This window comes from Cricetulus griseus, chromosome 4 (genome assembly GCF_003668045.3).
Source record: "Cricetulus griseus strain 17A/GY chromosome 4, alternate assembly CriGri-PICRH-1.0, whole genome shotgun sequence".
Taxonomy (NCBI): domain Eukaryota; kingdom Metazoa; phylum Chordata; class Mammalia; order Rodentia; family Cricetidae; genus Cricetulus; species Cricetulus griseus.
In genome coordinates this window covers 11,026,274-11,051,087 of record NC_048597.1, presented here as the reverse complement: position 1 = coordinate 11,051,087, position 24,814 = coordinate 11,026,274, and the positions used below count along the sequence as shown (strand labels likewise).

Below are 24,814 nucleotides of genomic sequence, written 5' to 3'. Positions count from 1 at the left end.
TCCTGGATATCAGTTGACTCGGGTGTAACTTAATAGTCTCCATTTTAGAATTAATGCTGGTGGAAGGACTTGGAAAGTTCTTTCACCTTCAGTCCAGGTAGTACACTATGAAACTAGGGGTGCAATTCACACAAAACCACAGAAGTTAGAGTTTTCTACTACTTCTTTCCTCCCATGATGGTTTAACAGCCCACTGTAGACTATTTGGTAATCACACTGCCCCTTGGTTGACAGGATAGTGCATTAGCGAAATGATTTGTGCACTGTTCCACAAATGATCCAGAGAACAGGAGCCCATCAAGCATACCTAATAGATTTGCTTTGTTTTTTCCCCACTTAATCCTTAAATGGAAGGCTTTAGGGAGTTTCTGGAATTGAAGATGTACATGCAGCCCTGGATATCACTTAGGAGGGATTCCAGAACTAAAGAACGTATTTTTAAAGCCTCATTAATGCAAACACAGTTTTTTTTTTCTGTTTTGAAGAGTGAAATCACTCCATCTAATGCACACACAAAAGCCCTATCTATGTGTGAGTAGCTTAGGGCACTACACATAGAGGAGAATATTGGGGCTGTGATGTAAATCCAAACAGCTATTAAGAATGAGGAGTTGTCTGTGTAATTCAGGATTCTTACCAGATTTGCCCCTGTATGACAACTTTCTTTTTTTAAAGGTACATGATACCACATTTCACTTCTCCACTTGATTTCATGAAAGACAGAAATTGAAGCACAATAAACTAATCACTGGGATGGTGCTAGTAGACAATTAATGAACTTTTCTGTAATTACTGAGTAGAATCTGTTGATGAATTATTGAATATTCTAGAATTTTATCTGAAGAGACAGAAACAGTCACAGAATCTTGAAGCTGAACATTGTCACATGTAAGTCTCATCAACTGTATGCAAACCTGCCTTCTACACCTTCTGGCTCTATTTCTTAGCAGTATGTCATGCCTTGCATACCTATGTCTGACCTATCTGCATCCATACATGCTGTACTTCTATTATCCATTTCTGGCTTCAGAAAAAAGTCACTATCTGTGTCTGGCATCTGTAGTGGAAATCAGAGACACTAGGATAGAGAAAATACATGTGTGTGTCCATTAAGATCACTGCAGACAAACTTTCACAGGTAAATGGATAATCACCGAGTAGAGTTTTCATAACATACATTCCCACTTCCTGTCTTATGGCTATTTCTGAAATATAGAGATGAGCTTAGTCTTTATCAATGACACTCTTCCTGTCTAAGCAACAGACTTAGGGTTTTTTTTTTTTTTACATTGTGGTAATAATTTATAATTTTTATTTGTTTCCTTGGTTTTGTTAATTTTTCATGTTTTCCCCATTATTCTAACAGTCTAGACAGAAACCATCAAAGAGACCTCTTAAAAATTGTGATAAGGATGCTGCAGTGTATCTCTCTACAGCTGATGGTTCCTGGTGTGAGTGTAAGTGGGAAAGAATTTAGTTTTCTTTAAGGTGCTGCCCACTGGGTGTTTGACCATGCTCAAGAGAATATGTGAGCAACATAAATTGGAATTGCTTTTTGTTTCTGTTGTTCTCGTTTGTTGTTGTTCTCCTCATCCTTCTCGTCCTCGTCCTCGTCCTCGTCCTCGTCCTCGTCCTCGTCCTCCTCCTCCTCCTCCTCCTCCTCCTCCTCTTCCTCCTCTGCCTTTTCCTACTCCTCCTTTTTGGGGGAGATGAGACTATCTGTGTAAAATAGCCCTGCAGACCCCAAAAGGCCACAGCATGTTCCACTGTGAAGCTCAGCTCTCTGTCATGTCTGTCTGCCTGCCCCTGCTCTCTGTTTTTCTGTCTTTCCCACCTCTCTATCACATGATTTTTTCATTGTAGTGGTACCTGGCTGGCTTAGATAGCACCTGCTTCAAGGTCTGGGTGGCTTCCAGCACTTATGTATTCATTTGATCAAGCAAAAGGATGATATTTTACTTACATCATTCATGTAGTTTTTGTTAGCCAAGGTGCTTTTATGAAGTTTCCCACAACTCCTGATTTACTCTGAACTACCTCATAAAGGAGAGGCAGGTTAAACTCTTATTTGTCCTGTATTCTCTATAGGCGAGAGTTGGTTGCTAGGCAGTCTCTAACTGTGATAAACAGCAATTTGCTGTCTTAAATAGCACCATGAACTCACACACCAGCTCACTTCACACATTTAACTCTGTTTCAGTTTTTATAATCTTATTCTCAGTCTCTAAGTAGAGACTTTCTTTTCCACATTTTACCCCTTCCCCACCTTATCGTCCTGATCCAGCCCCTCTCCCCCCAACAGCTTATCCATAAAATCTATTCTATTTTCCAGGGAGATCCATATATTCCTGTAATCCCTTCCTTTAGACCCAACCTCTCTGTGTCTGTGGATTGTATCTCAGTTATCTTTTACTTAGTGGCTAATGTCCACATATAAACAAATATATACTGTATTTAAATTTCTGGGTCTAGATTACCTTTCTCGGAATGATTTTTTTCCTGGTTCTATTGTCCATTTGCCTGCTAATTTCATCATGTCAGTTTTAAAAATCCAAATAGTACATCATTGTGTAAATGCACCACATTTTTTTTGTTCATTTATCTGAGGGACATCTAGGATGTTTCTAATTTCTGGCTATTGTGAATAGAGCAGCAAGGAGCACGGCTGAGCAAGTGTCCTTGTGGTTGGATGAGGCACCCACTGATGCCACCAAGGCTGTGGGAAAGGTCATCCCAGAGCTGAACCAGAAGCTCACGGCATGGCCTTTTGTGTTTTTACTCCTAATATGTCCATCATGATCTGACATTCCACCTGGAGAAAGCTGCCGAGCATTAGGACATAAAGAAGATGGTGAAACAAGCTTCACAGGACCTGCTTAAGGGGATCCTGGGCCACACTGAGGACTAGGTTGTCTTCTTCTACTTAACAGTGACAACAACTCTCCCACCTTTGATACTGGGGATGGTACTGCTCTCATTGACAACTCCGTGAAGCTCATTTCTTTGTACGACATTTAATGCAGTTAGAGCAACGGGATGGTAGATCACATGGCCTGCATGGCTTCCAAGGAACAAGAAGGCTTGAATCACCCACACCAGCAAGAACATGAGAGCAAGAAATAGGACCTTGTCTGATGAAGTATAAGTGCCCCCAACTCATCTGTCAGCCTGTATTTGTTCAAAATCATGAAGAGGATGAGTCCATCAGCAACCTGAAGACCCATAGAGAATGGCTGCTCTCAAGAATTCATTACGTAGATTGCATCCAGGAATATCCATCTTTCCGGGGCAAGCCTCAAAGATATTTGAATAATGTGGTACCACGACACCATCCTGATAGAATATTAACAAAAAAACAAAAAAAATGAAAGCTGTGTCAAATTTTAACCATAGTTTATATCTATAAGCTAAAATTAGTAAATATAGTTACTATTTCCACTTTCCACTAAGGACAACCCATTCTCGATTACAACTGTCAGGATATTTATTTCTTGTGACATATGGCTTTTTAAATTATAGTATAATAACTGGAAGTGCTGACTGCCTTGTCAACACACCTCTTCATCATTTGCAGAAAGCCCTGACTTGAATTACTTTGTGTTGGTGCTGGCTTGCAAACTGCATCGACTTATTGATTTTGTTTAACTCAGTATAATATATTAGGTTGTGCACATGTTTTGCAAAATATGCTATGTTAATGACTTGACTGCCTACATCCATTTTAAGGATAATATAAGTACAATAACCATGATTTCATGGATTATTTCAATGTATATTACCGTATTACATAGCTTCAAGCTTACATTGTATTAGAAAATATTTTGGCCATGTATAGGACTTCCAGGTCCAAAGATATATGTTACTTTTACTACATTTAGGAAAGATGTGTGTTATATGGCTGGATCAGAATGTGAAGAAATGGTAGTTTAAGGCAGCTTTTAAATAAATATTGGTTAAATGAAATGATAAATATAGCTGCCAGAGTTGACATATCATGTCAGGAATAGATGCATAGCATTAAAACATTAGATGCACGTTGATTTTTGAACTCAGTTAACAGAATATGTTAATAGTCATAATATGTGTTGATAAACTCTACCAAGTGTCCCTTTAATGGATGGTACATACATTCTCTCAGCAGTTATGAGAATAAACTCATAGGACAAAGGCCACTTTTCCATCATGGAAAATGCCTGGCAAAGAAAGTTTCATTGCAGCATCACCAGCACTAGGCAGAGTCAGCTTATAGAAGACTTGATTTCTCAACATTGGGGCACAAAGTTTGATAGCCTCAAGGCAGAACACTCCATTGGCTTCACAGTTGATGGAGTGTACCTCAAGAATCAAATCAAACTTAGACTTCTTAGGAGCACAATCTCACTCGGCTCTTACTCTTTCTGCATGAATATCACACCCTAGCAATTTGACTTTTTTTTCCCGGAATCAACCCATTAATACACCATAGGGATCCAACGGTCTGTTTTAGGCTCTGCTTGCAGAACATCTGATAAAAAACAGCTGTTTCAAGGAGTATCCCTAGGAAACACTTTCTTAGAATGAATTTCCCACTGGCTGTGACTATGGGAATTGCTTTACTGAAGGTGTCTTGAGTATCTTGTAACTTAGAATACTGTTAACAAAATTACTAACTCATTCATGAGAGAGGAAAGTAAGTGAAAGTTCATACCTACAGGTGCAATGAGCCTGATGATTGAGAAACATAGGGACACAGTAACATAAAATCTGTGATGTTAGGTGACAAAGAATCATGACTAAAAGGTGGAAATAATGGACTGATTGTTCTAGGGTACAAAACCAACACAGCTTGTGAATGTCAGAGGGCCTCACCGTCTGTGTTATAACTGCTCAAGTCTTAATAAATATCAAAATACCTTGTTTAGTTACAACTGGATTTACTCTTCATTAAGTGACAAAGTAAAGGATTTTGTAAGGAAAGACAGAAACTTGAAAGGACAAGGTCCTTAATGATCTTGAAAGTCTAGAGTCTTCTTATCCTGATGATCTGAACAATTGCCCACTTTCTCCTTTGTTGAAAACATAATTCCACCCTACCCCTCACTCTTAAAGATCATGCAAAGCTCTCAAATATGTCAAGTGGTATCTTCCAAAACAATGATGCCTTGTTAATGCACCGAGATTGCTCATAAAATGACAGTACATGAGTGGCTTTATAAATGGATCATGCTTTCCCCATAATTCTGTGGTGAGAAAGTCCCTACTCAGGGTACTAGAAGACTCAATGTCTGGTGGCAGACCTTTTAGCATAGTCATCTGTCTTCTAGATCACTAGTCAGAAAGTGTTGAGGGTGGCCTTGGGGACTCCTGTGTAGGAGCACAAATCAATTTGTAAGGGCTCTATCTCATGACCTAATAAACTTACACAGGTCTCTTCTTACCCCATCATTTTGGGTAAACAACTTGAACATGTAAAGTTTCAGTTACCCATTAGATCAATTGCATCTTCATGGACTGTGTCAATTCTCTACCCCTCGTACTGGAAACCCAAAGAGTAATCATCACCACAGTCTTAATAAATCAATGGTGCAAACACAGCTTCTTTGTCAACTATGGCATTTTACTAAAGCAGATGAAAGCCATGGTCAGTGACACAGTGCATGCTTTATGTTTGGTAGCCATTGGGAACCAGGATCAGAATCTGTTCCCACATAATAAATAGAAGTTTTATCAATTGTCTTGTCCCAGGGATATGTTAATTCTCCTGTGACATTATAGAATCCAAAACATGACTAAGCTCCAGAACCGTGACAGTTCTACTATGGCATGCTGTTGACTTGAGTAATGAGCAAGGAATTCATTTTTGGATGCCTTGATAGGGAATGCACATAACACAGGGAGTGGGGAAACCAACTAAGACATCATGAGATTATTGCATGTTTGTCATTGCTAGGAAATGTCTGCAGCAAGATGAACTCTGCCTCTGCAGTGAAGAACAGGTGACTCAACTTTGCATATTCTTCCATTAAATCACAACCACAGAGTTCAAAGACTTCTTCAAATACATTGTTTTAATCCACTTACTTTTCATATCCATTACCCATTATTTATTATAATTATGCATGCTATTGTTTATTATTTAAGTTTTGCAAATATAAATGATGTGGAATATCAACAGTTCTTAGCAGGGCCCTCTGAAAATATGATTTCTCATTAACAAAAAGCAGTTTTGCCCACTAGGCCCAAAGGATTAGTTACTTTGCTAGTTGCTCTGACAAAACACTAGACAGAACCCAATTAAGAGAGTTGATTTTGGTTCATGGTTTCAAAGGTCTCACTCTATCATGACAGGGAAGGCATGACAATAGGTATGTCAGTAAGATCATGGGACAACAGCTATCTGTATTGTTGAGGACCAGAAAGCACTGTGGAACCAGAACCCATCTATAACCTTCAAAGCTTGTCCCTGATAAAGTTCTGCCAGCCAGGCTTGGATCTGGTAAAGGTTCCAAAACTTCCCAAAATGCTATCCCTACTTGGGCAACAAACATGCAAAATCAAGCCTGTGGTGACATTTCAAATCTAAGCCATAACACCCTATAATCAGTAGGCTCTGTGGTACTCAAAGTGTCTATGGTTTAAAAGAAAACCGAAAGATATTACATGTCACTTGTGGCAGTTTCTAGAAAGAGCTTGGCAGTGACAGTTATCAGAGCCCCCCAAAAGGGTATATCACTTATAGGAAGGAAGTAAACTACTAAAAGTAAAGTCTATTACATACTTGTGAAATCTATCATGGAGAGAGTTTATAATTAATGAAGCCCATGTACCCAGCATGAGCTCAGAGACATTAAATACTGAGTATCAGAGACAAATGGTTGGTAATATTCAGTTGATGAATTTTAGCAAAATCACATAGAGAAGAGGTGAGAATATGAAATTGCAACCTTTTCCCATACCAGTTGAGATGAATGACATTCATATATGTAATTAATGTTTAAAATTCTACTACGATGTATGAGATAAGTATTCTTGTGCTTAGAGAAGCACTATTCCTTCTTAATTGTAGTTTCTTAATAATGTCTTCATTTCATAGCATAACTCTTAATAAATTCCCGTTCTGTGATCCACAGATCATAACTAACAAATTCTCATCATTTTGCATTCTACTTTGGGTGTGATATTGAAAAAAATTTGCATGTAAAGTCTTTGTTTTGTTCCAGAAACACCTTATGGCTCTGAAAGAAGACAGAAGTCTGGGTGAATGAACCATGAAACCTGAGAACTATTTCACAGCAAATGAACATCTCTAAGCTATTCTTGTAATTGAACTTCATTCTGTGATGATGGCAAATGTGTTTGTGGTTGTTGTTAATATTTAGTCCACTGAGCCCTGTTTAATTAACTCATTCACTCGGTACAAAAAGGGGAAAAGCAAATGAACCATGGTAAATAGACCATTTAAACCAAATTGGAAAAATTCTTTGTTTCAATTTTTATCTAATTAAGTTGCTCATTTAATCACATGGCTAATTTAAATGTTTAAAAACAGAATAGAAACCCAAATTGAGCACTTATCTTCAATAAAGTTGTGCTTTATTGATTTTTTTCAATGACATAGCATTTAATTCAATTCACTCTACCACTGAGGAAGAAAATAATAGGAACATAGAAAGTATACCAGTTGATTTGTAAGAACACTTTTTAGAAGGTTTTATTTCCATCATGGCATAATTAATCATGCATTATTTAGTATACTTCTTTTAATAATTAAATTACTTTATTAAAATTATATCAATCATTTGTATGATTACATACATGTATATTAATTATTGTACATTTATCAATATAATAAAAATATTTTCAGAAACTTCCTCTCTGTTAGCTAGCTTTCATGCTCACTAGTACAATAGTGGCATGGCATTTATGAGGATAACCAATTACTTTTTTATTGGATCTGAGGTCTGCTTCACAGGAGAGAATCATGTTTGATACTCTAAACTTTGTGTAACAGTCATGGCTAGGGAATCATGAGCCTGGGGGGGGATCTACTGTTGTTGTTTTGTTCAATGTACATGTTGTTGAACTGTATGCCCAAGAAAAATGTGGCATGCATATTTAAAACAGGTATAATTGTTTACCAAATATTTTTAATCTGATATTTGTTAGGAGACCCTATGATACAGAATAACTACTGTATATAATTTTAAATTATACATTTATAACTGGTGCATTTATTCAAATTACATAATTACAAATCATAAAATAGGAGTTTATTAAAAATAGTAAAATGGACTGAGAGTTATAGTTTGCAGACAACACGTTAGACATACAACCTGTTTCAACAAATCCTTATAATATAAATGTGTGTGTGTGTGTGTGTGTGTGTGTGTGTGTGTGTGTTGGTACTAACCTTAACCTAAATTCTTTGCATGGTGATTGTTATGGTTGGTCTTGGTTTCCAGCTTGACTAGATTAAGGAATGTCTAGAATTGGTAACATGCACCTTTTCGTGTTAAAGGTGGGGAGGAGGCATTTCCAGAGAGGATGTGGCACAGTGAATGGAGGGAAAAGACAGCCTGCCTGTGGGTAACTGTAGCAGAGATAATAAAAACCCAGAGGCAGATATTGGGGTCCAAGCTGAAGATCAGAAAAGTGAAGCAGCCAGCCACTAGCTCTTGCCTCTACCTCAGACTGAATTTCTCAAATCTTCAGTGTGGCTGGAGACTGAATGCCAGTCTGAGACCCTGCTCCTGTCATATATACCTCTCTAGTGCTGTGATAAAAGCATCAATTAAAGCTGTGATTAAAGTGTGTATCATCACTTTCTGACCTCTATGGCTGTGGCTAGCTTTGCATTCTGATCTCCAGGCAAGCTTTATTAGATCATAAACAATATATCAACACAGGTACCACTTTAAAATGGTCTGCCAGTCCAAATGGAAAGAAGTTGCAAGAAGGTCCAGTGCACTTGTCCAATGCTCTGCCCCCTTTGTTTTGAGTAAGTTTGTGTTTGTCTGTTCCCATTTTCTTATAACTTCAATGTCAGCTTCTTCAGCTCTTTTGATACCAACAGTTCCCCTGGGAGCTTCAGGACTTTACCACCAAACTGGGACCAGAGAAGACTCAGCTTCTTTACTGAGTCAGCTACCTAGTTCTCTGACAGTTTAGAGTGCAGACAGAGGTTGTTGGATTGTCCAGCCCCTATCATGTAAGCTCATCCAATAAACTTCCTCTTTTTAATTCATATCATATTTTAAACATACATTTTATTGTTTCTGTCTCTCTAGAGAATTTGGGCATTATAGGCATAATGAGATTTTCAGATTGAGTGGTTTGAGTCATGAGAGAAACTGATCTGGCCCCGAGGGTTGTTTAGGAAAGTAGAGCCTTGTGGTGTCGGGTCATTTTCAGAGAGGGTGAAAGTTTAGATTTAAGTCCGGGAAAAAGTTGCAACTGGGAAGGTCAACCAGTTTTGTGGGTGTGTCATTGCCTCCAGGAATTCACTGTGTGTGAGGTCAAGATTCTGGGAGGTCTGTCTATGTAGGATATCCAGCCAACAAGTAGGTCTGTATGGGCAGGACCTTGGCCCTGGGTGGCATATGGAAAGGAAGACACAAATTATATGTCCAGGCGTTGGTTTCCTATCACATGCATTGTACCTCAGGGAATGAAGCCATCCAACAGAAGGAACAGGCTACAGAGTGTAGTGACAACCCTTCAAATCCAAAGAGAGTATGGAGTCGTTTGGCCTGAAGCATCAAGGAGTTAAATGGAAATAGTAAACATGTTTCTCAGATCTGAAAGGCAGAGAGATATGAGGGAAGCCATGTCTATTTTGATAAAGAGGGGAGGCTTTGAAGTCCTATGAGTCTTCTCAGGTGCAGAAAGGTCTCTCTACTTAGAAAAGGCCTGATGGATCCTCTGGCATTGGCCAAGGCACTCATCAGAAGACTCTCCTGCAGATTCTAAACTATGAGTCCAATAACTTGACTCAGTCACGCTGGACAAAAGATGGTCGTATTGACACATTGTAGATATATCTCATGCATACAGACATACTGATTATGTGAAGAAGCAGCAGCTACAGGACATGTAATGAGTTCTTTTTCTCGTGTCATCTATGGGTTAGATTTGGAAATCATGAAATCCCTACAATGTATTTGATTTGTTCATTTGATTTGCATCTCCTATATTCTAGGTTTTAATTTCTTCCTGCTGCCTGTATTTAATACTAGTTCTTTATTTCAGAGTTTGTAGAGCAGTGAGGTCGCTCTCCATTTGCTTCTCATCAATAGTCAGTAGGATGTATGTTCTTGAGTTGCAGGATTTGCTCTCTCTAGTTAATCAAGATCAGCGACGGAGCAGAAAACGATCACAGCCCTCCCCCCCAGGCAGAGTGATCACACTGCTGTTTTCATGTTACTTGTTCTCTTTCTCCTAAGACAGTCGTTTTGATTATTTTTAATTGTATGCAAGTATGAGTATGTCTGCCTGTTGATACATTAGTGTGAATGCAGATGTCTCAGGAGGTCAGAGGGTCCTAATCCCTGCATCTGGAGTTGCATATGGCTTTGAGAAGCCAAATGTAGATGTTAGGAACAAAACTCAAGTCTTCTGGAAGAGGTCAAAGTGCTCTTAACCACTGAAACATTTTTGATTTAATAAATAAATTTAATAAAGTTTTATTTTTCCAAATGTACAGCTGATTGAACTTATTTATGCATCTTCACCAGCAGCTGGGGTATCTCCACCCTCTGTGTTTCTGGTGTAAATTACTTGGGCTCCATGCTTTGAAACCAGCTAGATAAGTCCTTTACTAAGTAGCTCCTGAAGGGCTGCCCTGGCCAAGGAACCTTGAATCTTCAGTCTCTCAGAGACCACAGCTGGAGTAATAAGCTTATAATTGGTCACTCCCTCACAGAGTTTGTCATATGTAGCGTTGTCAAACAGGACTAGATTGTTGAGCTTGTCCTGAGCTTTCCATTTGGACCACTTCTTTTTGGCCTTGCCACCAGACTTATTTACTAGGTCTTTGTCTTTATTGGCTGACTTTTCAGCATCTCTCTTCTTCTTGTCATCCTTAGGTGGCAACGACCACTTCAGCCTCCACTAAGGTGTCGGAAAGAAAGACCCACTGAAACATTTTTGTAGCCCCAACTTGTTCAATTTTCAAACATTTGTCCCATGAGGTTAGTACCTAATATCATGTCAACAACAGCTTGCTAAGGGAGTTATTAGAGGAAGGATAACACGTTTTTAAGTTGCAATCAGAAACAGAGGTTATCAGTGTATTAACTTCACTTGTACTTCTGTGCACAACCATAACAAGTGTATTTTGTTTTTAATGTGAGCTTTTAATTCTCTTTCATAAAGATTTATTTATTGTAATTTATCTATGTGAGTGTCTTCCCTGAATATTTGCATGTCCCACATGTATATGAAATGTCTGTTGAGGTCAGAAGAAGGTGTTGGATCATCTGGAACTGGAATTATATCTAGTTGTGAGCAGCCATGTGGTTTTAGGGGATGAACCTGGTGCTATGCAAGAGCAGCAAGTACTTTTAACCGCTGAGCTATTTTTCTTTACCTTAACTGTTAATTCTTTTATTTTTTTTGTGCCCGGAATTTCTACCCCTTTTATTTTTTTCTATTCAGTTAATTAGCTCATAAATAAAGTCATGCACAATTATGATATACAATACAATATGTTCACAATGGCATGGCTAAATTAAACCAATTAGCATGTTATATCACACATATTCATCATTTTTCGAGAACACTTAAAGTATATTATCTCACAACTTTTAAAATATAGGATATTGTTATCAACCATATTTATCATGCTCTCAGTAGACCTCAAGACTTCAGAGTCCATGCCTCTTGTTCAACTGCAGTTTTATATACTTAAACCAATCTTTTCCCATTGTTAAAAGACCCACATTGAAGCCTAATAGCCACAATTCTGCTCTCTGTTCCCATAAGTTCATCATTTCTAGGTTACACATAAAATTGAAATTGTGTGACATTTGTCTTCCAGTGTGTCGCTTATTTATTTTTTATTTTTTGGCAAGCATATAACTTTACTACTTACTAAAGATGAAATCAAATTTTCATGCACAGGGGAAACTGTTAATTCTTAAGTTTGTCTACATCAGCAGTTCTCAGTCTTCCTGATGTTGCCACCCTTCAATGCAGTTCCTCAATGTTGTGGTGACCCCAACCATAAAATGATTCCATTGCCACTTCATAACTGCCATCTTACTACTGTTATAAATTGCAATGTAAGTGTCTGATATGCAGGACCCTTGCAAAAGTGCTGTGTGATTACCAATGGGGTCTTTAACTACAGGTTGAGAACCACTGGAATGAAAATCATCTATCTATCTATCTATCTATCTATCTATCTATCTATCTATCATCTATCTATCTCATCTATCATCTGTCAGTTTCTTAATCATCTACTTACCATATACATATCTATCCATATCATCTATTGTCTCATCTATTTCATTGCTTGTACTTCAGAGAACTTATACCTCAATCACTGGTTCTTTATAATGAATTAAAGGTGAATCAATAAAAATACGGTTTATCATCTAGGGGATGAAAATTCATTGCAGATACTTAACTTGGTTTTGGTTTGTCGAGACAGGGTTTCTCTGTGTAGCTTTGGAGTCTATCCTGGTACTCGCTCTGGAGACCAGGCTGGCCTTGAACTCACAGAGATCAGCCTGCCTCTGCCTCCCGAGTGCTGGGATTAAAGGCGTGCGCCACCAATGCTGGGCTTCGATACTTAACTTTTTAAGGATTTATTCTATTTAATATGTATTGGTGTCTTGTCTGAGTGCATGGAAATGTACCACATGTGTGCCTGGTACTTATGGAGGCATGACAGAGATGTCAGATCCCCTGGAATTACTGTTTCCGGTTGTTCTGAACTACCATATGTGTCCTGAGAAAAAACTCAGTTACTCTGCAAGAGCCCCAAGTGCTCTAAACCACTGGGCCATCTTTTCAGCCCCCATTGCAATTGCTTTAAAATAAGAAATGAGTAGGAGTGCTAGGACTGCTTTGTAAACTCAGTCACCAAACAACAACAACAAAACAAAACAAAACTAAACAAAAGACTACTGAACAAATTTGATACCTATCATCTCTCTTAACCGTCATACAAAGAATCATACATTTCTAATCTCATACCCTTTAGTTGTTGTCTATTGGTGCATAACTCAAGTCATCCCATTTGATCCAATTCTATATAAAATAATAAAATATTGTTTTTTAACAATAAAAATGACAGGTTAAGCATCTTGGAAATTGTGAGGTAATGTGGTATTTAATTTTATAAGCTCCTTACGAGAAAATAAATCAAAGGTTGATAATTTTGGAAAAGATTTTTAAAAATTAAGTCTATTATTTTTCCTGAATAATAATAATAATAATAATAATAATAATAATAATAAATATTCAAAGCCCAAGTAAGAAAATAAGTCAATGAAATTGAAAAAGTGGAAAATGTTGAATCAGGAAGGTTAATTGTCAAGTTTTGTTTTGATCATATTAAAATTATCCATCTTAAATTCTAGGAAAGATTCAATTACATTTTCATTTATTATTTCTACATGCATATATGTATATGCACATACATACATACATATTTTCTGAAATATAAACCTGAACTGTCCTTATATTATTACTTGTATGTGCAATTTTAGGGCTAACCCTTGGGTAAAGGGCTTGATGTGTAATCATAAGGACTTAAGTTCTGATTTTGAGTGCCCATGTAAAAGCCTTGTGTGTCAGTGTGTGCCTGTATAACCTGTGACGACTCCATACAACGGTGGCTCATACCAAGTGTTGAAAATCAGTTACCTTTATGATGTTTACTTTCAGAAGTTGATGATGATCAGCTGGTCATGCTATTTGTTTTTAATTTGCTTCCCTTTTTTCTCTGCGTGTAAGAGTGGTGATTGTGAAATGGAAGGCACCACATTACTCAGAGGGACATGTGGGTGGGGACTGCGGGCAGTCTTAAGTACAGACCTGGACTTACTCAGAGGGAAAACATTCTTTCCACATTGCAGGCTCAGGCAGTGACGGCTGCTGTGGTGGAGGCAGCAGCCACAGCAATAGCTTACATACTGGAATCAACAAGACTGACTAGCAATGGGGAATCTACACCAGTGTGAGTGAGACTGAACACGAGGGCTCCTTGGGCTTCCAGGGAACAACTGAAAGGGAAGGAATGAGCAATGTGAAGATGGAACACGATCTTGAGAGCAGTGTGGAACCTGATCATGAGAGCAGTGTAGAATGATGGGGAGAAGCAGACTCTGGATTGTAGCCTGGTCAGTCCGGGCCATGCGACTGAGGATGGATTCCATAACGCTCAGCTGTCCACTTCCCTGTAATGAGTCCCCACTTCAGAGCATTGCTAGGATGAATAAAACAACCCATGCTAAGTACTTAGTTTAGTGAAAGTACTCGGTCAATACTTGCTCCGAAGGAAAAATAAATACAAATTAAAACTCCAACCACAAACATACAAGAAAATGTACAGCAGGCAGCTTCATCTTGCAGACTTTAATGTGGAGAAACAAAGTACGCACTGTCACAACTGAAGATACCCGGATGAATTGTGTCACCATGCAGAGAGCTAAGCTGAGATTAAAGCAAATCAATCAAATAAACAAACAAGAATGCTGTTTCTATTTTCAAAATGAACCGGCACTTTGGCAATTGCTACTGTAGAGCCACAGCAGGGATTTGGTGACCACACTTAAGATTTTTAAGTTTCCCTTTTCTGAGTTTTTGTTGTTATTGTTGTATGTCTGTTTTGTCAGGATGTTGGTGAGCTTCAAGTCTGAGTATATTTTTGTGACTAGTATCAGGAAACTTTACTTCTCAACCTTCAAATTAAAACAACATTTGTTTCCAGGAAATTAGTGAGAAGGCACTAACTGTGAAAACTTGCCCTAGCCTGGTTAGTAAACTGCTAACTGGAAATCAGAAAGGATCAAAGGGAAGGAGTACTTGTCAGTTTTGCTGTAAAACGTGGTTCTCAGCCTGTGTGCTTCGACACTTGGAGGGATCGATTGATCCCTTCACAGGGATCTCCTGAGAACATGAGCAAACACATTTACAAGTCATAAGAGTAGTAGAATTACGGTTATATTGTAGCAACAATAATAATTTGATGGTTGGGAATATCATAATGTGATATTAAAGGATTGTATTAAAGGATTGCAGCACTAGGAAAGTTGAGAACCACTGGTCTAAAGGATGAAGCTGAGATTGTGATATATATAGAGGGAAAGAACTTGGGGTGCTGAGAAAGGACTTTGCTTGGAAGAAAATACCAACACTGCTATCCGTGGGCAAAGGAAGAAACAGACTTGTTAAGTACTTTGATTGATATACTTCTAGATGTATATGTAGATGAAGACATCAATCATGCCATATAAGTATATCACAACTATTCTTTGCCAATTAAGTAAAAACTATCAACTCTGTAACTCAGCATCTGAAGCAAGGGAGATTTAACAAAGCTCTGTGAATACGAGTCCTTAGAACACAGCCTCATACTGAAATATGGATTCATCTGGCTTGTGTACAGTAATCTCAGCCTTCACTGTTTCCATTCTTACATGAGTATATGGTTATGGTATGTCTATGTTGAATGTTAAAATTTTCTGTGAGCAATTACAGATAAATCTGACATAAAGTATGTATTTCTACCTGATAATTCAGGTGTAGTCAGGTCACTTCCTTAGAATCCTGTATCCCAGTATCCTCAACTCTCAAAAAGTGGTCACATTGATTAGAGATATGAAGCACATTACTAGATGGAGAGTGATTCTGATGGATGTAACATTTGGTTGTGGAGAGGCCGTGAGTGAAGCACGAGTGCTCATGTTTCCCTATGAACTTGCTGTTACATTGCAACATTTATTTACTGTGGTCTCCTTTCCATCTTGTATGTAATTGTAAAGATGCACATTAGCCTTGGCTGACAGCCACAACATGTGGTTCTAATGTTTAAGGAAACAGGGATGTAACATTGAGAAGATAGATTTAAAAAAAGAAAAACTTCACAAATCAGATAAACATGAACCAGTGACTTCTGAACCAAATTAGAGAATTTAATATGTTTTGGGATAAAAATGGCTAAACATACTAAATATGGACATTTCTGAATTAATCCTTTTAACTGTGTCCTTCACCTAAAGTTCCAGAAAGAAATATGAATACTAATTCAATTTTAATAGCTTGATTTTATATGCTGTTTTAAATACGGTTTAATCATAGCTTGTTAAGGGTATCTGTCGTGAAATGGAGAGTTGATTGGATTTGGGATTCAAATAATGTCTTTCAAAGTGTTCTCTGCAGAAAACTAGTTTGTAGGATTCTGCAAGTATACTGGGCACAGAGTTCCTTGGTGAGGTAAGTAGAGAAACATGAAATTCACAGATTGTACTTCAAAACCTCTCCTTCCCTCTTTATAGGATTTAACACTGAAAAATTCACAAGTTTATGACCTCCATTTGTCAGACATCAAAAGAAGGATCTCTCAATTGCACCTGATTTTTATGGAATAAATAAAATAATGTGCATTACGATCTGTGGAATTCGTCCTAGATATCATGGATTATAGAGTGGACTTCAATGTTTATAAGATATTAATTTGAATTCATGCATCATTTTCACATAGAGATTGTTCAGGTTTAGAGAGAAGAAAACCCATATATGAATTTGAAAATTTATCTGCTTATTAAAAGGGATTATATTTTTTAGACTTGGACATATGTAGATAAATTGCTATTTAAAATAAAGAAAAATATTGTTCATATTGAAAGCAAATTTTCTTTTTTATTTTTATGTAATATATCTTATCAATGGATAAAATAACAAAAATAATAAAGGAAATAAGCCAGAGTGACATTCAAATAACAAGTAGAAAAACATTTAACTATGATATCAAACCTTCATTTAAGAGTAGATTCAATTATATAGATAGTTTACGTTTAACAAAAAATTTATCACCATGGAAACATGGTAGTTGTTTGAAATGGCAGGTATCTGTAATCTTATTAATACTACAAACCACATACTTGCATCAAATATCACATAGAAGTCTATTGATATGCCCAATACTTATCATGTCAGTTAAAAAATAAATAGAAGGATGGAAGATGGCTCAGTCAGTAAGGTGTTTGTTGTGCAAGCATAAGAAACAGAGTTCTGATTACAAATACCCAAGAAAAAGCTAAGCAGGATGAATGGATTTGTAAACCTCCACACTGGTGGGGGCATTGGAGGTAGAGACAGGCAAATCCCTGGACCTTGTTTGTTATCCAGTGCAGCCAAATTGTGCACTCCAGTAAAGTGAGAAAACTTGTCTCAGAAACCAAGACGGACATCTATGAGAAAGATATTCAGCATCAACCTTTGTCCTGCAGATGCACATGTATACACATGTAAAATACACACAGGTACACAAGCACACACACACACACACACACACACACACACACACACACACACACACACTAGATCTACAGAGCACTTCGAAAAATAGTGATTAAAAAACAAGTATTTCTCAGAAAGAATAAAATGTAAAATATGTACTGGGAACAGCCTGGGACTCCCAGAATTCTCCTGCCTGCGATAAGCTGAGGTGACAGACCACGTTCTGAACTGTTTGAGAATACAGGCTCCCATTGAGCATCAGCACACCCCATGGTCTATATATCCAGGAAGATAAATTTTTCTGAAAACGTGGACTTTATACTTTATTTTTTATTTCTAGCCTTTTATATTGCTCAACAGCTATCATATTCATTGTTAATCTATTAAGTAGCACATATATATACTGAAGACAAGGTTATTCCTTGATTTTTTATTTATGTATTAACAAAATCTTCCCAGGCCAATGGCATAAAGTATTAATACAATTAATCTATTAAAGAAAGCAACTAATATTCTCAATGTATAACTGTGACATCGTCATAATATAAAAACTCTTTTGATAAGCACCAAGCATAGGAAGGAGTGTTATCACTCCATGAATTAAAGATCAAAATTTTCATCTTTCTAATGAGACAAGCAAGATGAAATAATACTATCCTGTAGCTGGAACATTTCTGTCCCACTGGCCAGTCCTACAGCCCTTATAAAATAATCACTCAGAGGCTTAATACTAATTGTTTAGCCAATGGCTCAGGTTTATTACTACCTAGGTCTTACATTTAAATTAACCCATTTCTATCAATCTAATTATTGTCACATGGTCATGGCATTACTGGTCTGTTAGCATGTTGTTCCTTGGTTGGCTGGATGGCATGTCACTTGACTAGACTTTCCTTTTCCCTGTATTTAGTTTGGCTTTCTTGCTTAGCTATATTCGGCCCTGCCATAGGCCAAAGCAACTTTACTCATCAACCAATAAAAGTTTCACATATTTGCAGAGTACAGAAGGACTTCCCACATCACCACCCAGAATAATTCCTTTTATGATTTAATAGTGTCTGGAAATGGCAATTCTTTCATTGATGATGTTTTTATTGCACTTTTCCCTAATATTGAAGACTGAAGATGTTTCTAAATCAGGGCTTAGGAGTGGCCATCTTTAAGGCAAGGGGAAAATACTCAGTGGGATAAATGGTTTTTACAAAGTAAAGAAACTTATTTTGATGCTGTCCAAAGACTAGTGGATTTTTTAAATACTTGATCATTTCTTAACAATTTCCAGTTATACTTGTATGAAGACGAACAGGGTGGTGGCCTCAGAGTGGCTTCTAGAAGAACTGGCTGGTTACTCCAGCTGCTGTTGAGATCCATCAGAGACCTGGCAGGAAATGTGAATTCCCTTGCCTTTCATCCCATTTCTTCTTTAACTTGTTTGCTTTGGAGCTTTGCACTGCACTCACTAATACATGTTAACAAGTCAGTTAAACGGAACGAGTAGTAAGAAGAAAAACAGCAAGAGGGGGAGGGAGGAAAATCATTTGAAAAAAGAGAAAAAAGTGTAAGAGGTAAAAACAGTAGGATGAAATTCCACAGTTTTATATGTGGATGATGCAGACAGAGGTCTGGTTCACTGTCAAGCCATGAAAGTAGTGTTTTCCAAAAACCTATCATTTTCTTTAAATTCAGTTTCCCCTATGAGAACTTTACTGAAGGTGAAGACAAGTCATAATAAACATCATAATAAACCAGATGCAATTGCAAAGTACTAACTCCAACCTGGCTGTAAGGAGCACTGAAATGGGTCAGTTGCCAACATCATCAGAATTTTTATTTTCCTAAAAATGAGAAATGATCTTTATGTTTCAAGCACTTGATTTCATTAAACAAATGTACTGAAAGCTGCCAAACACTTGGTTTGTCCTATGTGGTTATCATTTAAAAAAGGAGTTCTTAATAAACACATGTACCCTTTCAATTTATTGGAATACAACTAAGCATCCAGAATAGTGATTTGGTAAACCCCATTTTACGACCTGAGAGAGGTTACACAAACATACAAAAGTCTACCTTGATTTCACCATATACTCTACACTTGTCAACTGCTAGACGACCAAACCTTTATTCAAAAGCTTAGGCTAACTTTTCCATTAATAATTAATTGATTAATTAAAATAATTTATTTACAACCTTAATGCAAAACTCAATTCTAGGAACCTAAGGCATTTATCAGTAAACATGTTACCTACTGGGTCTGTTTTATGCAACACAGTAATGCTTTTTCAAAGTGTTAATTATTATTACACTTATTATTATTGTGCAGATGCACGTGTGTGTGTGTGTGTGTGTGTGTGTGTGTGTGTGTGTGTGTGTGTGTGCACAAGTGCACTCATATGTGTATGAGCATACAAACACATGTGTGGGCCATGGCACATATACAGAAGAAAGGACAATTTGCTATAGCTAGCTGTCTTTTTCCACCATGTGAATCCTGGATATTGAAATAAGCCCATCAGGTGTACTAAGCAAAGCAACTTACATCACAGGTCCTTCTTGCCACTCCACTAATACAGATTTTAGTGAAAGATTTTAAAGGACATTTATATCTTCTTAATAATCTATGAGTTTTTGTCACTTTTCTTGGCTTTGCTATGTGTAATTTTTTTATGTTTTTATTTTGTTTATGTTTGTTTGATCTACCTTGATCTAGAGTTAGCTGAAAACAGGAACCTCAGTTGAGAACATATCTCCATGAGAGTGTCTCTAGAAAATTCTGTGTATCATTTTCGTGATTAAAGATTGTTGTGGGAAGTCCAAGCACACCATGGATGGGGCCACTTGTGGGCAAGTGGTGCTGGGTTATATAATAAAGCCAGAAGAATGAGCCATGAGAAGTAAACCAATGAGCAATGTTCCTCTAGAGCCTCCATTTCAGTTCCTGCCTCTTGGTTTCTAGAGCTCCTACTCTGATGCCCCTTAGTAACGGATTGTAAGATTCAAGATGAAATAAGTCCTTTCTTTCTCAAGCTTCATTTGGTCATTATGTTTATCAAGCAATAGAAACCTAACTATGACAAACATGTTTCTGTGAGTTCTCTGGGTCTGTGAGTATAAACATAAATATTTAGAAGGCAATCTAAAATTATTCCATTTAACTATACAAGTCTAGTAAGTTCCCCCCATTAGCTATGACATCACCAGGCTTGGACTTTGGACTGGAATTACAGTACTATGTATGGATTCCCTATTGAGGACCACAAGCCTAATCAGGGTATCAGAGTAATTGGTTAATGACCCTCACTCCATTCATGCTAGTATTGCACAAGTAGGGCAAGTTGGTATTTTCATTCATGAGTTCATTGCTAGGTAAGATCATTGAAGTCTTTTCTCTTCTATCAGCCAGCATCAACTTACAACACTACAAATCCTAAGCAACAGGGAGTATTCCCAGCTCAATAGATGTTTTATATTTCTATGTCTTGTAGTCAAGGCATGTGACATATTCAGTAGTAATTTTTATCATCTATTTCTTGTAAGCAACCCTGAAGCATGGCAGACTCTATCTCATTTTGAGATCATCTGGAGCCTATAAGACCAATTACTAATAAGGATGTCTTCTTGACAGAAATTACCAGCATGGAGAATAAGTTTTTACTTGCTTGTTTTGTTTTACCATTTCAATGGGTATTGCTTAGTGTTGTGATTTAAGAAAAGCAGTGCAAGAGAGAAAGACACCATGCAACAGGGTTCAGGCAGAGGGTTTTTTTTTTTTTAACTAGGGAAAGGGATCATAAAAAGGGAAAAGGGGAAGGGGAGAGAGACTGGCCTCTGGGGATGGGAGCAGCAGGAGAGAGAGAAAAGAGAGAGGGGAAACAGACAGAAAGAGGGAGAAAAGAAAGGAGAGAGAAGGATGGGAGGCGGGTAGGGCCCCTTTAAAAGGGAAAGTAGTAAATAGGCACAGGTGGTGCTCTTTGTGTCTGCAGCTGAGGATGTGTCCTGTCAGAACCCCCAGGACAGGCCAGTAGAGATGCATAAATACTAACAGTAAGTGTAAACATAAAATCCCTCTGCTCTGGAATATAGTGTAATTGTATCATCCCATTTTTAGGTAGCTTAACAAGTGGTAATGTTTCATAAAATTTTAAGAGATTAGCTAATATTCAACAAGAAGAAAAGTTTATTTCAGCCATTTTAGATTCTTCTATTGAGAATTGTCTATTTAGTTCTGTACCCCACTTTTCAATTGGATTATTTATGTTTTGGAGACTAGCTTCTTGAGATCTTTGTAAATTTTGGACATCAGCCCTCTGTCAGATGTGGGATTGATGAATATCTTTTCCCATTATGTGGGCTGTCATTTTGTCTTTCTGACTGTGTCCTTTGCCTTACAAAAGCATCTCAGTTTCAGGAAGTCCCATTTATAAATTCTCAATCTCAGTGTCTGTGCTACTTGTGTAAAGTTCAGGAAGCAGTCTCCTGTGACAGTTCATTCAAGGGTATTTCCTACTTTCTCTTCTAATAGGTTCACTGTGGCTGGATTTATGTTGAGGTCTTTGATCCATTTGGACTTAATTTTTGTGCATGGTGATAGACATGGATCTATCTGCAGTCTTCTACACTCCAGAATCCATTTATGGCAGCACCATTTGTTGAAGATGCTTTCTTTATTCCATTGTACAACTTTAGCTTCTTTTTCAAAGATCAGGTGTTCGTAGGTGTGTGGGTTAATATCAGGGTTTTCAACTCAATTCCATTGGTCTGCCTGTCTATTTTTGTGCCAGTACTAAGCTGTTTTTAGGACTATAGCTCTATAATAGAGCTTGAAGTCAGGGATAGTGATGCCTCTGGAAGTTCCCTTATTGTACAGGGTCTTTTGTTTTTCCATATAAATTTAATTGTTCTTTCAAGAGCTATGAAGAATTGTGCTGGGATTTTGATGGGGATTGCACTGAATATGTAGATTGCTTTTCGAAAGATTGCCATTTTTACTATGTTGATCCTACCTATCCAAGAACAAGGGAGATCCCTCCATTTTCTGGTGTTTTCTTTAATTTCTTTCTTTAAAGACTCAAAATTCTTATGATATAGGTCTTTATGGTTAGCATTACCCCAAGGTATTTTATATTGTTTGTGGCAATTGTAAGAAACTGTTCAACATCCTCAACCATCAGGTAAATGCAAATCAAAACAGCTTTGAGATACCATCTTACTCCTGTCAGAATGGCTAAAATCAAAAACACCAATGGCAGTTTATGCTGGAGAGGATGTGGAGAAAGAGGAACACTACTCCACTGCTAGTGGGAGTGTCATCTTGTACAGCCACTTTGGAAATCAGTATGGCAACTCCTCAGGAAAATGAGAAACAATGTACCACAAGATCCAGGATTTCCACTTTTAGACTTATACCCAAGAGAACCACATTCATATAACAAGGACATCTGTTCAACTATGTTCATAGCAGCATTATTTGTAATAGTCAGATCCTGGAAGCAACCTAGATGCCCCTCAACTGAGGAATGGGTAGAGAAAATATGGAACATTTACACAGTGTAGTACTACTCAGCCGGAAAAAAAAAATGGAATCTTGAAATTTGCAGGCAAATGGATAGAACTAGAAGAAATCATTCTGAGGGCAGTAGCTTGATGGGGGATGTCCTTCTGTGTATATGTTTGTCTTATTGGTTGATAAATAAAGTACTGTTGGCCAATAGGAAAGCAAAACTAGGAGTCAAGGAGGATCCTGGGAAATGTAGTAAAGATATCCAGGCAGGAAGTGACATAGCAGGCAGACTCAGAATATAAGCAGGGACAAGAAGAAAATCATCCTCTTGTTCTTCATCTTACTCCTGCTCTCTTCTCTGGAGCCACCATGTGATACCCAGGAAAAAGATGCCAGAACCATAAACAGGAGACATAGTAAGCTTCAAAGTTTCTGTTAGCCCCCTTATAAATATGAGAAAGAATTAGTAAATTTGAATTTATTGGTTTTTACTTGCTTAACATGTATAAAATACCTTCATTTCCATTCATAAGAACTACATAATATTTAAGACATTTTCCTTATTTTATTTATTGAAAAATAACTTTTTCACCTCTTGTATATCTCTATTTGGACCAGGTACATTTCAAGGGCTCTTTGGCCCTATATGACTACTGACTATAGTATCAGACCATATAATGAAAGAGGTGATTATTTATATTTGAGAAGCTAAGCACTGAGCTGAACTCCTGGAATCCAGTTGTAGAGAGGGAGGAGTGATGAGCAAAGTGGTCAAGACCCTGCTGGGGAAACCCATAGAAACAGCTGACCTGAGCAAGTGGGAGCTCATGGACCCCAGTCTGACAGCTGGGGAACCAGTATAAGACTGAACCAGGCCCTCTGAATGTGGGTGTCAATTGGAGGGCTTGGGCACTCTATGGGGCCTCTGGCACTTGAACCTGAGTGCATGAATGGGCTTTGGGAGCCCCATTACCTGTGAAGGAATACTCTCTCAGCCTAGGCCTTCCCCCAGATGATGTGATAGACCTTAATGACCCCTCATGGAAGGCCTCACCCTCCCTGAGGAGTGGGTGTGGGGTGGAATGTGGAGGTGGCTGGGAGGGAGGGAATCGGAGGACAGGGGTGGGGAGAAGGAACTGGGATTGGTATGTAAAATAAGATTGTTTTTAATTTAAATAAAATTTAATTAACAAAAGCAGATAGTTCATGTTTGTATTGGTCATTTTGCCTTTTGTGATAAAAAATACCCCAACTAAAGCCACTTAGGGAATAAAGGGTTTATTTTGGCTTATAATTCCAGAGTGTACTCGATCATGGCAGAGAAGTTAGTTAGCCACAAGGGTGTAAGACACTTGGTCCCATGGCATTTAGCATCAGGTAGCAGACAGTGATGACTGTTAGGCTTCATGTTCATCTAGCTTTCTCCTTTCCATGCGGTCCAGGACTCTGCTCATGTGACGGGACCACCTACTCGTACAGCAGGTCTTCCAACCTCGTTAATCTCATCTAGAAAACCACGTGCTTTCTGACTTGTGTTTGTTTCCATGGTGATCCTAAGTCTTGTCAAAATGACAATTGAGACTAACCATCTCACTGGCTGAGGCAAGAACTCAAGCCAGGATGTGAAATGTGTGGAGTATCCTGAGGTCAGCCTGTGAGAAGCATCAGTGAGAGACAGACTTTGGAGCGCCTTTAGTGGCCCCCATTCTAAAACTCCTTCACCTGTAAGGTACCCATGGTGTTTAATTTCCTCTCTGTGATATGACCCTATCCTTTGGAGCAGATGAGGAGGTCTTAGTTAAAGTTCTCTTTTATTCCAGAAAAATCAAATCATCAATGTGAAAATGTGAGTATTAAGGAAAAGGCTCT

The 24,814-nt window shown here is 37.9% G+C and overlaps 1 pseudogene; it reads right to left on the bottom strand.

The window, feature by feature from the left end:
• Nucleotides 1-10,648: 10,648 nt before the first annotated feature.
• On the bottom strand, nt 10,649-24,491 carry LOC100762164 (annotated as a pseudogene).
• Nucleotides 24,492-24,814: the final 323 nt, after the last annotated feature.